The sequence below is a fragment of the Anomaloglossus baeobatrachus genome, chromosome 1 (genome assembly GCF_048569485.1).
Source record: "Anomaloglossus baeobatrachus isolate aAnoBae1 chromosome 1, aAnoBae1.hap1, whole genome shotgun sequence".
Classification (NCBI taxonomy): Eukaryota; Metazoa; Chordata; class Amphibia; order Anura; family Aromobatidae; genus Anomaloglossus; species Anomaloglossus baeobatrachus.
Window position 1 is genome coordinate 579,448,295 of NC_134353.1, and position 17,793 is coordinate 579,466,087.

Genomic DNA, 17,793 nt, shown 5'->3' on the forward strand with positions numbered 1-17,793 from the left:
CCTATGGTGCGCATGCTCAGTTGAGTAAATTCCTGAAAAAAAAAGCTACAACAGATTCTGTTGTTTTGCAGGATCTGTCACATCAGTTGCGCCACTATATGCAATGCATCCATTACACCTGTCACAGAACGCAATGCAATGGATGTCGCACAACGCAAGTGTGAAATTAGCCCTACCGATACATTCTGTATGACTCAAAGTTTCACTTGTGCTATTGATCTGTGAAAAGTAATGAAATAAAATGTGCTCAGGGTTGCTACCAGGAGGCATAAGGACAACCATCTCCCTTGCAATTTAACATCAATTCTTTACGACATCTATAGCTACTCCATGCTGTATTTCTTGGAAAAAGTCACTTTGTAGGTTAAGTGTAGAGAAAAATCACTGTCACAGTATGGAGATTGGGCACCATTTTCCAAACCAAACTCAAGGATATTTTCTTATGGATGCTTTATTTTACATGTTGGTGCAATTTTGGAGAAAGGGAACACTTGTGAACGGAGTGACTACATTTCTGTTCTGTAAGAAGCAGGTGTTCACATGAGGACAAGCGTGCCCTTATGTAATGAACTGCAAAAAGCAAATGAGACATGAAATAAAGCGTGTTCCACTCAAATATTCTCTTCATCCCGGTGGCATAGCTTCGTGGAGGGCACCCAGCTGTCTTCGTATATCTGACTGTAACAATTTCATACTTGGTGTCTGGCCAGTTCCCCATAACACCTGCTTAAAGAGGCTGCTGATGTTAAGAACTAAATCACACCCTTGGAATATAAACTTAGCAAACTGAACTTTTCACTGGGACAAGAAAAAAAACCTCAACTCTGTCCAACAGTGTATGTCAGTGGAAGAAATGATTGCGATGTTTAATGGAAGAATTGACACAGTGAAATTTACTGTTCCAGCAAAGTACTATTACAAGGCTCCGCATCACTGAGATCAGCCAAGTCTCTGCCACTTCCATTGCAGTCAGCTTATATTGTATCCGCTAATTAGGACCTGAATACTGTTTGATATTTTCTATTTTGGCCAAGATTAAAACATATATAATATAATCTATAAATGGGCTCAATTGCACCTGCTTAGGGTGTAATTACAGCTTGTGCCTGAGGGTGGCAGTATTGAGATTTGTGTATTCAGTGTTCTTTGACAGATAACCTGGGCTCCAACAGGTTCAGGATTTTCTGCTCCAGTAAAACCTCATTCTCAAGATGTTTTTTCTTCCATTGGGCTTTATGTTCTTTTTTTTACATATTTCTATGTATTTTTGTATTATATAGTTATACATGTAGAATATGTATAAGGCAGAATAACATTGACATTATGTTTATAATTATGCAGAAATGGTAGTGTCATTCTTTTGTTAGCTACAAACATGCAAATTAGCAGGTTGGTTGTATCAGTACAGATAAAAGTGTTGTGAGGAGTCAAGAAGCCCACATTTTAGTGTGGGTTTAAATAGATCTACAAAATTGTTTTCCCTGTCATGTCAACATCAACATCACATCCACATAAAGTCGTATCACACCACCCCAAAAAAAAGTTAGAACGGGTGTGCCTGGTGCTGAGGCACATAGTATACAAAAGAAGCCACCACTCTGCTGCCTCCATAATTGTCATGCGCCAAACCTCTTCTACAGGAGTGGAACACAGTCAGAACAGGGTCCCTGTCCAAGAACAATATATGGGCCCTTAGAAGAACTATTGCTCATCAAAACACATAATTACACTTGTTTTGGAGGTGAAGTAGGACCTCTTACCTCTTGGGCCCCTGTGAAGCCAGCACAAGTTTCACCAATGGTATGTCTGCCGCTGTTCCTCTGGCATTAACATCATCACAAAAATTGAACATCGGTAGCGTAATGGTATGGGTTTCCATGGCCGTGCATTTGCATGCAAGCCTTACATTACCAAGTGCAATGCCAAGCAATGAACGGCATGGTATGAAGTATGCTATCGCTGGAGCAATGTGAACGTGTTCTGTGGAATGATGACTCATGCTTCCCTATCTTATAATCTGATAGACATCTGTGTTTGGTGAATGCAATGAGAATGTTACCTCATGACTAAGTAGGGAAGTGGATACAACAGCCTGCTCATTCCATCAGATCTAATAGGCTGTAGGAGAACATTCCCTCTGCTGGCCGAGGAAACCACCCGGAACTAAAGAACAGCACAACTGTTTCCTCAAGGGAAGATATTCAAAGAGTCAATGTGTCAAGTGATAGCAGTGGTGCAGTAGAAGAATATAAAAGCTTGGCACATCAGAAATGGAGAGGAATTGGTGCCAAACAGAAGAAGGGAGCGACATTTGAGCAGGCATGCGGAGCGCTCATGTAGTGCCCCTGAGCCACTCAGAGCACTACTAGGAACTGCATCCTCACAAGGATGCAGGGCCTACCCCCGGGGACTTGGAACACCAGTGCCAGCAACACACATACACACCCAAATCCCAGTTTCCACTCCAGACCAGGCGTAATTGGCTAGTCGGACACAAGCGGATGGCCACCTAGAGGGTGGAGCCAAACCAGAGAGACTAGATAACCTGGTGAGAAGAGACAGTAGTTAGTCAGTGGAATGAAGAAGTAGAGAGGAGAGGTGCCTGAGTGCTGGGTCGTATAACGGTGACCCGGGGGCACAGGAGAGTGGTTGCCAGGGCAGGTACAGCCGAGTACCGCTGGGACCAGAGCACCGACGGGGCACAGGGCCCTAGGTCAGACATCATTTTCATATGGTTTGGCAAATACCTGCACAGTGAGGGTACCTTCATGGACCTCACGGACCCACAGATTCGGGGGCACCAGCAGTAAAGCAAGATCAGGGTTAGGGACACAGACCAGCCCTACAGGGTTCACACTGCTCACTGTATGGACAAGGAGACTGCCACAAAAAGGAACAGTCGGGCCCCAAACGCTCCACGCTACGGGGACCCAACCACACTGAGGGTGCTGGAGACAGAGCAACCGAGTCATCAACTGGCACTGGAACTACAGGGACCTGAAACAGCCGTCCGAAGGTCAAGAGTGAGTAGAGACTGTTAATTACAACCCACGGTGTGGCCTCCCTTGTTACTCCATCATACATCTCCTGGGCTCAGCCCTACCTGCGGAGGGCCTACCACCACAGCTGCCATTACCACCAGCCCTGGAGATAGTCAACTCAGCAGTGGCGGTTTTACCATCTTAACTGCAACCCGCAGGTGGTGTCACACAAATGAGTTTAATCTTCCCTGTAAATACTCCCTATTAAAAAGCACCCAGGGCACAGAACCAGGCAACGGCCACCAAAGTAACATTCCCCAGTAGTAAACTGCTCGGGACCAAGTACCCCATTCTCTGGGTGACACAGCTTTTTCCTGGCGTCATGAACAGGATATGGGCTAGGCCTGTTAACCCAGGTGACATGCGCCTTATGGACTGTTTTGTGCAAAAACTACCACCATATTTATTCCTGTGAAAAAAAAAACAAACTGGCTGCGCCATCACTGTGGCTGAAGCTCACAAAAAGCCAACTCCGCCCCTGGGAGTGTACAGCATGCAAAAGTAAAACTAACTACAGGAAGCCAGAAGAGGCACCGGCAGAATGCACCCTGCTTCGCTGGAGGGATGGCAGTTGTGGAGACAAGTGAACCCGCTGCAAAAGAGAGAGAATGTCAGCTCCTCCAGTCCAAGGACCAGCACGAACCAGTCGCGGAACCTTACCCTGGCTCGAAGAGGAGTTGGGGCGGCTGTGCCTCGGATGCGGGTACAAATGATCCAACAAATTGAGGGCTGGCATTCGGAGATGATGGGGATGGTAGTGACCGTGCTCGCCCAAGAAGAATGAGCCCTGGATGAACAGCAGCGCTGGGAAGCGGTAAGAGTGCAAGCCTCCCTGGCCCCACTAGTCCCTATAGCAGCGAAACCTGACCCACCCCTGACCGTTGACCTGCTGGTATCACCGAACCCTCCGTCCCAGACCAGCCCACAACGCCTTTGTCCACGGACATATCAGACCAGGCCGCAATGCCTCCATCCACGACCCGACCAGACCAGGCCAAGCTGCAGGACGCAGCCCTGGAAGACCCGACGACTGCCAGAGGAGTCGCCGGTGACCAGACGGAGCAGATAGCCGCTGATCGTGATGCGGACTGTTTGGGTTCGGGGAGCCTGAGGTTCGAGCCGGCGTATGGCATGGCTAGTGCTGCACAAAGGGCTGTCGTGGATGAGGAGGTCAACAAATCCTGTCAAGCCACCATCCAGTAGCTGGCCCGGGAATAGCAGGAGCGTGCAACCAGAAGGAAGCAGGTGAAAGCCCATGATCTGTATGAGAAACAGAGCCTGCACCAAGCCAGTTGGAGAGCCCGCAGGGTCCAGAACCAGGGCACCATGGACAGATTTGATCAACAACAAGGTTGGGGCTTTATTAAGGAGCCCGGCTTGCATGCAGGAATCTTTGTGTCTGCAGGGACGTACTGGACTACCTACAGAAGGGACATCCAGACCGTGACCTGCACCTGGGGGACGTGGTCACGTACACCAGACACCATGGAGAGCGGGGCTGGTATGCCTTAGATGTCCAGAAAATCCAAGAACTGTCAGCCCATTCTTTACACTCTTCCTCCATTTCCAAGGTCATCTACGCTGGGGTAGCTGAACGAGGCTACCCCAGTTTGTTGTTGCTGATTTATCAGTAACGTTGAAAGTGTGATGTTTTTGCAAACATTTTCAAGTTTACAGGTTTTATAAAAATGGACCTCGGCTGCAGGACTGGCAGCAGTCAAAAACTTTAAGTGTACATATGTTGCACCAAGTTTGCACCCTAGAGTAAACCTTGCCATCAGGACCCTGATACCACCACCAAGGAGAGGAAGATTGGAGGAAAGGTCTGGGATAGAGCTGGCCCAGACCTGGTCACCAAAGGGACCGGTGACCTGCCTCCTTAGAGGTACTGGGTTCAGGACCTTTGGGTGGTGGGTTGATGGAGGGAAAAATGCTCATGCAACGTTAAACGTAAAGCCTCCACTGTGTTGGAAGAAAGTTATATGCTTTTTTATGTTTAATAAATCACTTTATTTTCTTTACAGCCCGAGGACCTGCTGTGTTTCACCAAGGGGGAATGTAGTGCCCCTGAGCCACTCAGGGCACTACTAGGAACTGCATCCTCACAAGGATGCAAGGCCTACCCCCTGGGACCTGGAACACCAGTGCCAGCAAGACCCACACACACCAAAATCCCAGTTTCCACTCCACACTAGGGGTAATTGGCTAGTTGGACACAAGCGGATGGCCTCTTAGAGGGCAGAGCCAGACCAGAGAGATTAGACAACCTGGTGGGTGGTAACAGCAGTTAGTCAGAGCAGTTAAGAAGTAGAGAGAAGAGGTGCCTCAGAGCTTGGTCATGTAACGGTGACCCGGGGGCACAGGAGATTGGTCACCAGGGCAGGTACCGCTGGGACCAGAGCACTGACGGTGCATAGGGCCCTAGGTCATACGCCAGTTTCATATGGTCTGGCAAATACTTGCACAGTGAGGGTACCTTCCCAGAGCTCACTGACCCACAGATTCGGGGGCACCAGCAGTAAAGCAAGAATCAGGGTTCGGGACACAGACCAGCCCTTCAGGATCCACACTGCCCGCCGTACGGACAAGGAGACTGCCACAAAAAGGGACAGTCGGGCCCCAAATGCTCCATGTTACGGGGACCCAACCACACTGAGGGTGCCGGGAACAGAGCAACTGAAACATCAACTGGTACTGGAACTACAGGGATCTGAACCAGCCATCCGAGGGTCAAGAGTGAGTAGAGACTGTTAATTACAACCCACGGTGTGGCCTCCCTTATTACTCCATCATACATCTCCTGGGCTCATCCCTACCTGTCTGTGGAGGGCCTACCACCACAGCTGCCATTACCACCAGCCCTAGAGACAATCAACTCAGCAGCGGCGGTTTCACCATCTTAACCGCAACTCGCACGTGGCGTCACACAAATGACTTTAATCTCCCCTGTAAATAGTCCCCATTAAAAATCACCCAGGGCACGGGACCAGGCAATGGCCATCAAAGTGACATTCCCTAGTAGTAAACTGCCCAGGACTCAGTACCCCATTCCCTGTGCGACACACTCACCACTCTGCACAGGAAGAAACTGTGCCTACTGACACCCCGCAGACATAGCCTGTCAAGACCCCTCAGCTTGAGACTGCTTGGTCAAGCCGAGAAGATCAAGATTCACCTGTCAGGACCCCAAAGTTCCAGACTGCAAGGTCAAGCGGGAAAGACCAGTTCCAGTTTGCAATTAGAGTGGGCTGGGCTTCCTGCCTAGCTATGTAGTACTTAGTGATGTGAAGTAGTTCCTAAATTGAACTGCATTGCTACTGTGCCAGTCTATCAAACGTCCACTGTTATTTTCCAAGTGCGACTGTATAGCTCAGTAAAATTCTCTGTGATTGACATAGGAGCCTGATGGTAGTTTAGTCCAGGGTTACTGATGTATCATTCAGCATGTACTAAGAACAGTGATTGACTGCAGTGGTTGCACACTCTTGTTCACAACTTCGTCTTTTTGTACAGTTAACAAGATTCAGCGGGACCCACTGCCATCAGATTCCAGGTAGTCAAAATCCTAGACTAAGGCGGGCTTTTCACGCTGCGACATCGGTAACAATGTGTTACCGATGCTGCAGCAATAGTCCCGCCCCCGTCGCACGTGCAATATCTAGTGAAAGCTGCCGTAGCGATTATTATCGCTACGACAGTTTCACACGCACATACCTGCCGTGCGACGTCCCTCTGGCCGGCGACCCGCCTCCTTCCTAAGGGGGCGGGTCGTGCGGCGTCACAACGACGTCACACGGCAGGCGGCCAATTGAAGTGGAGGGGCGGAGATGAGCAGGATGTAAACATCCCGCCCACCTCCGTCCTTCTCATTGCAGCCGGCGGCAGGTAAGGTGAAGTTCCTCGCTCCTGCGGCTTCATACACAGCGATTTGTGCTGCCGCAGGAGCGAGGAACAACATCGCACCTGTCGCTGCACCGGCATTATGGAAATGTCGGAGGCTGCAGCGATGATACGATAACGACGCTTTTGCGCTCGTTCATCGTATCATCTAGGATTTACACACTACGACATCGCAAGTGACGCCGGATGTGCGTCACTTTCGATTTGACCCCACCGACATCGCACCTGCGATGTCGTAGTGTGCAAAGCCGCCCTAACAGTAAAAGGCCTGCAGCAAGATTTGTGGTAGCAGGCAGTGAGATTTAAGTTTCTGCAATAAGGAGAATACTAATCGCTGAAGTTCTCGATGCCGAAACTCCAATATAGACAGAACGTCTGACCCAAAAGATTGTTTCAGTATGCTCAAAGATATCTAAATAAGCCAAGAAGTTTTGGTATTCTGCTCTGTAGAGTAATGAAACTATCTGGGTTGGAAGCATGAAGTTTAAACTAAAGCAGATCCAATGAAGCACGGTGGTGGCCCGTGATGCTATGGGGCTGCTTTTCTTTCTCTGGTTTTGGAAACTTGTAGTGTGTGGAGGGCAAGATGAGGGCATAACTAGTGTTTTATGGCCCCCGATGCAAAGTTTGGACCTGGGCCCCCCCCACTATACACCAACACTCGGGGTACACGATAATGTCACCGAAACTCGGGGTGCGGGATAATGATGCTGACACTAGGGGAACGGGATTGTGATGCTGACACTTAGTTCTTTCCCTCAGCACCCAGGTTTCTGATGATCTGAAATCTGTCTATCAGCATCCAGCTTTCCAATGTTCTGAAATCCATCTTGTCCTCAGCAACCAGCTTCCCCATGCTCTGCTATACATCTTTCTTTCAACACGCAGCTTTCCCATGCTCTGATATACATCTTTCCTTCAGCAAACAAAACTTCACACTGCATAATTGGTTGCGAACAGTATAATGGCGCTCCATAAAGAATAAAGGCTCCCTCATAGCTCTCCAAATACTATAATAGCCCCCACATAGCCTTCCATATAGTATAATGGGTCCCACATAACCCTTAATATATTAGAATGCACTCCTACAATTATTATAATGCACCCCCATAGTCATCCATATATTATAATGCAATTGCCATAGTCCTCCATGTATAAGGTATTCCTCCAATTATTATAATGCACCTCCCATAGTTCTCCATGTATTATAATGCACCCCATAGTCCTCCATATACGGTACTATACTGCACCCCATAGTCCTCCATATATTATACTGCACCCCATAGTTTCACATGTATTATAATGTACCCCCATAGTCCTCCATGTAGTATAATGCACCCCCATAGTCCTCCATTTATTATAATGCACCCCCATAGTCCTCCATGTAGCATAATGTACCCCATAGTCCAACATATATTATAATGCACCCCTATAATCCACCTATAAGGTAACCTCATTGGTCCTCCATGTAGTATACTGTAGTCCCCATAGTCCTGTATGTATTATAATTCAGCCCCCCTAGTCCTGCATGTATTATATTGCAGCCCCCATAGTCCTCCATGTATTATAATGCAGCCCGCATAGTCCTCCGTGTATTATAATGCAGCCCTCATGTCGCGGGCGGTGGGGCGCTGCGCTCGCCAACGCTCGGGTCCGGCGCTGCTGCTACTGCTGCTCGGTGGCTTGAGCGGTGGGCCGGATCCCGGGGACTCGAGCGGCGCTCCTCGCCCGTGAGTGAAAGGGGTGGTTTGTTGGGGTTTGGGATGTCGGTTTGTGACGCCACCCACGGTATGTGGTGAGGTTGGGGCACCACCGCTGCTCTGTACGGGGATCCCGGGAGCGATGACAGGGAGCAGCTGGGATGGTTCTCTCCCCTCCATGGGTAGGGGGAATTTTGGTGGTCCCGGGGCCCGGTGATGTTGACTGGAAGGTGAATGGCGGGGTTTGGCGAGGTGTAGGGTCGCGGGGGCAGCGCGGTGCCAGACGGCACGGTGGTACTCACTCAGCCAGTAACGTACACGCAGTCTCTGGTAAAACAGACGGCTGGATGGAGGGGTCCCACAGGCGGCTGTGGTGATCACTCCCGGTAGGTTGGCGGTGACTGTCTCTCCCTGCACCTTTGTTGTGTTTTCGGCCCCGATGGCTTCCCACCGGTAGCCCGCTCCCCAGCGGTGTGTTTGCCAGAGGAGCCCCTTTTGCCCGCAGGCGCTGTCCCTGGGAACTCTAGCTGTGGCAGTAGCTGTATTTCCCTTCACGGTTGAGCGGTTGCCTTCAGTCGGGTCTTTACTGCTGGGAAACCCCGGAGGTTCCCGTTGCTGACGGATTTGACCGGTTTAACGGCGACTCCAAGCCTGGTCGGGGTCCGTAGTCCCTGCCGGATGGTGCTGGCTTCTCTTCGCTCCTCGATCCGGTACCGGCGGGCCACCGCCCGTCCCTGGTCCTTATGGTTGTGCGTCAATCGGCCTCTCCTGCAGATGGTCACCACCGTCTGCCAACCTTGCTCTCCGGTGCCCGGGCCACGTACCCGGACACGGTCAGTTAGCTCCTCAACTACTACTTCCCTCAACTCCACTCCAAAACCAACTGTTCTGACTTCCTTTCCCGCCTCCAGAACTGTGAACTCCTCAGTGGGTGGGGCCAACCGCCTGGCTCCACCCCACCTGGTGTGGACATCAGCCCCTGGAGGGAGGCAACAAGGATTTGTGTCTGACCTTGATGTTCCTAACCGGGGTGTGGGGTGTGTTGTTGCAGTACCTGTGACGTCCTGGCTTGTCCAGGGCGCCACACTCATAGTCTGCCATGTATTATAATGCAGCCCCATAGTTCTATATGTATTATAATGCAGCCTCCATAGTCCTTTATGTGTTATAATGCAGCACCCATAGTCCTATATGTTTTATAATGCAGCACCCATAGTCATTCATATCATATTATGCCCCCATACCATTTAATGCACCCCCATAGTCCATGTATAAGGTATCCCCCATAGTCTTTCATATCATTTATATTGTATTATGCAGCCCCCATATCGTTTAATGCACCACCAAAAGCACAATTCTTTTTTCGGACAAACGTCTGAATTTTTTTAACCCCTTAAGTAAAAGTATAGATGTTAGGTATCTATGAACTCGTACTGACCTGAGGCATCACACTCGCACATTAGTTTTACCATATAGTGAACACTGGGAAAAAAAATACTCCCAAAACAATTGGGCAATTACACTTTTTTTTGCAATTTCACTGCATTTAGATTTTTTATTTCTGTTTTACAGTCCACTATATTGTAAAACTAATGGGTTCATTCAAAAGTACATCTTGTCTCAGAAAAAAAATTAAAACGAAAACCGGAAAATTCACCAGGGGTGAAGGGGTTAAACAACTGGAGTACTGCTTTAAGTACACCTTCCCACCTTGTTGAGTGCATTTAAATTGTTGACCGCTGTGAACAGTCTGTATGATTTGTGTACAGACCAAAAGTTTGGACACACCTTCTCATTCAAAGAGTTTTTTTTATTTTCATGACTCTGAAATTTGTATATTCACATTGAAGGCATCAGAACTATGAATTAACACATGTGGAATGAAATACGGTACTTAACAAAAAAGTGTGAAACAACTGAAAATATGTCATATTCTAGGTTCTTCAAAGTAGCCACCTTTTGCTTTGATTACTGCTTTACACACTCTTGGCGTTCTCTTGATGAGCTTCAAGAGGTAGTCACCAGATGGGATATCTCCTGCTAACCATACATTGTTTTTCCTGAGCCTTGTGGGTCGTGTTTACTTTTTATGGATATCACAAATAAAGAAGATGTTTATTACAGCACCGGTGTTTCCAAGTCTTTACCGGATTTTCTTTATAGCCATTTCCATTGCTGGATGCACTCCTGTCCATGTCCGTGCAAGCCTTTGTTTACTGGTTGAGTCTGAACCCAGGTGGCTTGTAGGCTGGAGCTGGACTTTCACTTATTTATATATACTAGCTGTAGTAACTGTCTCTCTGTCTCTCTCCCATTCTCTGTCTGTGTGTCGCTGTCTGTCTGTGTCTATGTCTCTGTCTGTCTGTTTCTATATCTCTGTCTGCATTTGTATCAGTCTATCTGTCTCCATCTCTGTGTCTGTCTGTCTCTCTCTATCTCTGTGTCTGTCTCTATGTGTGTGTCTGTCTGTCTCTCTCTTTCCCTGTCTGTCGCTTTCCCCATCTGTCTTTGTCTATCTCTTTCCCCGTCTGTCTCTTTCTAGATCTGTCTCTTTCCAGGTCTGTCTCTTTCCAGGTCTGTCTCTTTCCCCATCTGTCTCTTTCCCTGTCTGTCTCTTTGTCTGTCTGTCTCTTTCCAGGGCTTTCTCTTTCCAGGGCTGTCTCTTTCCAGGGCTGTCTCTTTCCAGGTCTGTCTCTTTCCCAGTCTGTCTCTTTGCCCGTCTTTCTCTTTGTCTGTCTGTCTTTTTGCCCGTCTGTCTCTTTCCAGGGCTGTCTTTTTCCAAGGCTTTCTCTTTCCAGGGCTGTCTCTTTCCAGGGTGCTATCTCTTTCTAGGACTGTCTCTTTCTTGGTCTGTCTGTTTCCAGGACTGTCTCTTTCCAGCGCTGTCTCTTTCCAGGGCTGTCTTTTTGCCTGTCTGTCTCTTTGCCCATCTGTCTCTTTGCCCATCTGTCTCTATCCAGGGCTGTCTCTTTCCAGGGCTGCATCTTTGTCTGTGTGTCTCTTTGCCCATCTGTCTCTTTCCAGGGCTGTCTCTTTCCAAGGCTTCCTCTTTCCAGGGCAGTCTCTTTCCAGGTCTGTCTTTTTCAAGGTCTGTCTCTTTCCAGGTCTGTCTCTTTCCCTGTCTGTCTCTTTGCCCATCTGTCTCTTTGCCTGTCTGTCTCTTTTTTTGTCTGTCTCTTTGTGCATCTGTCTTTTTGCCCATCTGTCTCTTTCCAGGGCTGTCTCTTTCCAGGGCTGTCTCTTTCCCGGTCTGTTTTTCCCAGTGCTGTCTCTTTCCCCGTCTGTCTCTTTCCAGGTCTGTCTCTTTCCAGGTCTGTTTCTTTCCAGGTCTGTTTCTTTGCTCTTCTGTCTCTTTCCAGGGCTGTCTCTTTCCCCATCTGTCTCTTTACCCATCTGTCTCTGTCCAGAGCTGTCTCTTTCCAGGGCTGTCTCTTTCCAGGGCTGTCTCTTTCCAGGGCTGTCTCTTTCCCCATCTGTCTCCCCATGTGTATCTTTCCCCGTGTGTCTCTTTTGAGGTCTGTCTCTTTCCAGGTCTGTCTCTTTCCCCGTCTGTCTCTTTCCAGGGCTGTCTCTTTCCCCATCTGTCTCTTTACCCATCTGTCTCTGTCCAGAGCTGTCTCTTTCCAGGGCTGTCTCTTTCCAGGGCTGTCTCTTTCCCCATCTGTCTCCCCATGTGTATCTTTCCCCGTGTGTCTCTTTCGAGGTCTGTCTCTTTCCAGGTCTGTCTCTTTCCCCGTCTGTCTCTTTCCTCGTCTGTCTCTGTCCAGGGCTGTCTCTTTCCAGGGCTGTCTCTTTCCAGGGCTGTCTCTTTACCCGTCTGTCTCTTTACCCGTCTGTCTCTTTCCCCGTCTGTCTCTTTCCCCATCTGTCTCCCCGTCTGTCTCTTTTGCCGTGTGTCTCTTTCCAGGTCTGTCTCTTTCCAGGTCTGTCTCTTTGCCCGTCTCTCTTTGCCCGTCTGTCTCTGTCTGTCCCTTTCCACGTCTGTCTCTGTATGTCTGTCTCTTTCTGTCTCTCTCTATCCTTCTCACCATTGACATCTTATTACCTCACACATAAGCTTCTTATAACAGCTGATTTTGTTCCTATAGCAACCACTGACAGTTGCTATTAATAGCCAGTAGCTCTCACCTCCATTCAGTTTAATAGAGGCTAGATTTTGAAGAGTAAGGGTACCGTCACACTTTAGCGACGCAGCAGCGATCCCACCAGCGATCTGACCTGGTCAGGATCGCTGAGCGTCGCTACATGGTCGCTGGTGAGCTGTCAAACAGGCAGATCTCACCAGCGACCAGTGACCAGCCCCCAGCCAGCAGCGACATGCAAGCGACGCTGCGCTTGCACGGAGCAGGCGTCTGGAAGCTGTGGACACTGGTAACTAAGGTAAACATCGGGTATGGTTACCCAATGTTTACCTTAGTTACCAGCACACACCGCTTAGCTTAGCGTGTGCAGGGAGCAGGAGCCGGCACTGGCAGCGTGAGAGCTGCGGAGGCTGGTAACGAAGGTAAATATCGGGTAACCACCTTGGTTACCTGATGTATACCTTGGTTACAGCTTACCGCAGGTTGTCAGACGCCGACTCCTGCCCCCTGCACATTCAGGATTGTTGCTCTCTCACTGTCACACACAGCGATGTGTGCGTCACAGCGGGAGAGCAACAATAAAAAAAGAACCAGGGTTGTGTGTAACGAGCAGCGATCTCACAGCAGGGGCCAGATCGCTGCTCAGTGTCACACACAGCGAGATCTCTAATGAGGTCACTGCTGCGTCACAAAAAACCTGACTCAGCAGCGATCTCAGTAGCGATCTCGCTGTGTGTGAAGAACGGGGTTACATTTTCTCGTCAAAACATAGTCTATGACGTTCCCTGGGTCACATGGGGCGTCTGTGCAAAATTTCGTGATTGTAAATGCAACAGTGCAAATTCCTTTAGCGGACATACACACATACACACATACATACACTCAGCTTTATATATATTATATATATATATATATATATATATATATATATATATGCCGTGTTTTTCCAAAAATAAGATACTGTCTTATACTTTTTTTTTGCCTCCAAATAGCGCGAGGGCTTATTATTGGAGGAGGTCTTATTCTTGGAGGAACACGGTTTCCAAAAAAATAGACCCCTTCTCTTCCCAGGAGCCTCATACTTACCAGAACCTGGACGGCTGAGTGACTCCGAAGTCCTTCCTGTTATCTCCGGCACAACTGCCAGCAAGTATGCTGCACGCTGCCTCCTGCTGCTGGACGGACACACACTTATACTCATAACACAGACAGTCATACACACACGTCAGATATCACACACACACACTCCGTCCATCCAGTGCTACAGAGTGCGTCTGTTAGGTTATACCTGTCAGTAGCCAGTACATTCTAACATCTACCCCGGTCGCAGGGATGGGAAGAAGTCACATGTCCCAGGTCCTTGCACTCCACCGCACGGTTTCTCAGGATCGGTATCGCTGGATGTGGTGAGTGTGTGTGAGCAATCTGAAGGGTGATTGTGTGTGTAATGTGTGATTGTGTGTGTGATGTGTGATTGTGTGTGTGATGTGATGTGTGATTGTGTGTGTGATGTGATGTGTGCGGGGGTGCGATTGCTACAGGTCCTGCCACTCAGCGTCTGGTCAGTATGATTGCAGTTTGTCCGCTCTCATTAATGAAGTGTCCTGCAGTATCTGTAACTTCTTTAGCTGCATGGACACTTCATTATAGATGTGCGACTAGGGCTTATTTTCGGGGGAAGTTTTATATTTAAGTCTTGCTCCAAAAACGCTTAAAATCCTTGCAAGAGCTTATTTTTGGGGGAGGTCTTAGTTTAGGAAAAACACAGTATATATATATATATATATATATATATATATATATTTATACATATATATATATACATATATATATATATATATATATATATATATACTCCTGAAAAAAAATAAAGGGAACACTTAAAAACACAATGGTATTTTTGTGTTCCCTTTATTTTTTAAGCAGTGTATATATATATGTTTTTTTAAAATATTATGTTGTCATAATATAAAGTCCAGAATGGTGGTGGAATCACAATAGCAATCAATTTTATACCAAAATTAAAAAAAAAAAGAAGAGAAGAAAGAAAAAAGCAAGCCAGCAATTTATTCCCCAAACTAAGTATGTAATATACATATAAGATTGTTGATTATTGTTATATACAGTATATACAGCAGAGCTATATTAAAAAATAATACAAAACTCACAATGTTATATCATGAGAGACATCTCACACTTATTGATATCATAACATGCACAATGTCATATCATAAAAGGCATTTCAATGTAACTCATATATTATGTTATGAAACAATATTATAAAAATAAAAATAAAATTATACTGTAAGTTGCATGGAAGTATCCAGAAGAGCTTGCACTGTTTCAGCAGAACCTGCCCAAGATTTTGGTAGCGCAACTGTGAGACATTGTGTTTGCACTCATCAAAATGCTGTGGCACAGGTAACAATACATTCTTCTGTCTAATTGTACATTTGTGATTAGAAACTCTCTCTTTTAGTTTAAGGATTGTTGCCTTGACATATATTAAGCCGCAAGGGTATTTCAGAATGTACACTATAAAATTGCTATCACATGTATAGTATCCTTTTATTTTAAATTAGGGTGATGGAATCTTTCCCTCTTAATGATTCCTAAACAGTGGACACAATTTAAACATGAAAAGGTCCCCATAACTGGACTCGATAGAAAAGTTTGTGTTGATCTTAATTTACCCCATAAGTCTGCTCTTACATTTCTATCCCTCAAATTTTGTGATCTGCAATACCATAATAAGGAGAGTAGCTGAAATTCCTTAATCTTTGGGTAGGAATTGGATATGATATTCCAAAATCTATGCAGAAAGTGATTTATAAATACTGACCAAGGGTGGTATGTATTAGCAAAAACAACCCGCTGTTCTTTATTTTTTTGTAATAGGAATTTTACACTTTTGCCCTCAGTGCAGAAATTTATCAGACATCTCCTCTAACTTAGGTTTTCACACATATCAGGAGGATCTTAATGAGAAACCATAGAAAAGATAGAGGAAATTGACGGTGTAAATATAAGGCAATTGATAGGTAAATAAACATTCCATATAATTTTCTTTTAAGTTGCTTTTTATTGTAGAAAATGTGCATAAATACAGCCAGAAAATTGGCAGATAGATTAAATACCCAAATAATTAGAAAATGTAAAGATATGTGCAGAATTATTAGGAAAGTTGTATTTTAGCGGATTTTTTTTCATTATTGATCAACTACTATGTTCTCAATCAACCCAAAAGACTCATAAATATCAAAGCTTAATATTTTTGGAAGTTGGAGTGGATTTTTTTTTAGATTTGGCTATCTTAGGAGGATATATGTTTGTGCAGGTAACTATTACAGTGCAGACATATTAGGCAACTTAATAAAAACCAAATATATTCCCATCTCACTTGTTTATTTTCACCAGGTAAACCAATATAACTGCACAAAATTTAGAAATAAAACATTTCTGACATGCAAAAACAAACCCCCCAAAAAATAGTGACCAATATAGCCACCTTTCTTTCTGAAGACACTCAACAGCCTACCATCCATAGATTCTGTCAGTTGCTTGATCTGTTTATGATCAACATTGCGTGCAACAGCCACCACAGCCTCCCAGACACTGTTCCGAGAGGTGTACTGTTTTCCCTCCCTGTACGTCTTACATTTTATGAGTGACCACAGGTTCTCTATGGGGATCAGATCAGGTGAACAAGGGGGCCATGTCATTATTTTTTCATCTTTTAGACCTTTACTGGCCAGCCACGCTGTAGAGTAGTTGGATGCGTGTGATGGAACATTGTCCTGCATGAAAATCATGGGTTTTTTTAACGATACCGACTTCTTCCTGTACTACTGCTTGAAGACGTTGTCTTCCAGAAACTGGCAGTAGGTCTGGGAGTTGAGCTTCATGCCATCCTCAACCGTAAAAGGTCCCACAAGTTCATCTTTGATGATACCAGCTCATACCAGTACCCCACCTCCACCTTGCTGGTGTCTGAGTCGGAGTGGAGCTCTCTACTTTTTACTGATACAGCCTCTGGCTCATCCATCTGGCCATCAAGAGTCACTCTCATTTCATCAGTCCATAAAACCCTTGAAAAATCATTCTTAAGATATTTCTTGGCCCAGTCGTGACGTTTTATCTTATGTTTCTTGTTCAAACGTGGTCGTTTTACAGCCTTCCTTACCTTGGCCATGTCCCTGAGTATGGCACACCTTGTGCTTTTTGATACTCCAGTAATGTTACAGCTCTGAAATATATCCAATCTGGTGGCAAATGGCATCTTGGCAGCTTCACGCTTGATTTTCCTCAATTCATGGGCAGTTAATTTGCACCTTTTTTGCCCAACACGCTTCTTGCGATCCTGTTGTCTATTTGCCATGAAATGCTTGATTGTTCGGTGATCACGCTTCAAAAGTTTGTCAATTTCAAGACTGCTGCATCCCTCTGCAAGACATCTCACAATTTTGCACTTTTCAGAGCCCGTCAAATCTATCTTCTGACCCATTTTGCCAAAGGAAAGGAAGTTGCCTAATAGGTATGTACCCCTTATATAGGGTGTTGATGTCATTACACCGCACCCCTCCTCATTACAGAGATGCGCATTACCTTATTTACTTAATTGGTAGTTAGCTCTCAAGATTATACAGCTTGGAGTAGGACAACATGTATAAAAATTATCATGTGATCAAAATACTCATTTGCCTAATAAGTCTGCACACAGTGTATAGGAGTTTAACTGTTAAGATTGTGATCCTCATTATCTTGTATTTGATCCTATGTTTTTTATCCAAGGGTATGCTTTCCTCAATTGGGACTTCTTTTCCTCCTCCAAACCTCATTTTTCTGGTATCTTTACATGTTCTAATTATTCGGATTTTTAATCTATCTGCCAATTTTCTGGCTGTATTTATGCACATTTTCTACAATAAAAATCAGCTTAAAACAAAATTTTATAGCATGTTTATTTACCCATCAATTATCTTATATTTACACCGTCAATTACCCCTATCTTTTCTATGGTCTCTCATTAATGTATTATCATGAGATCTAATTGTCTTCGTAATTTTTTCA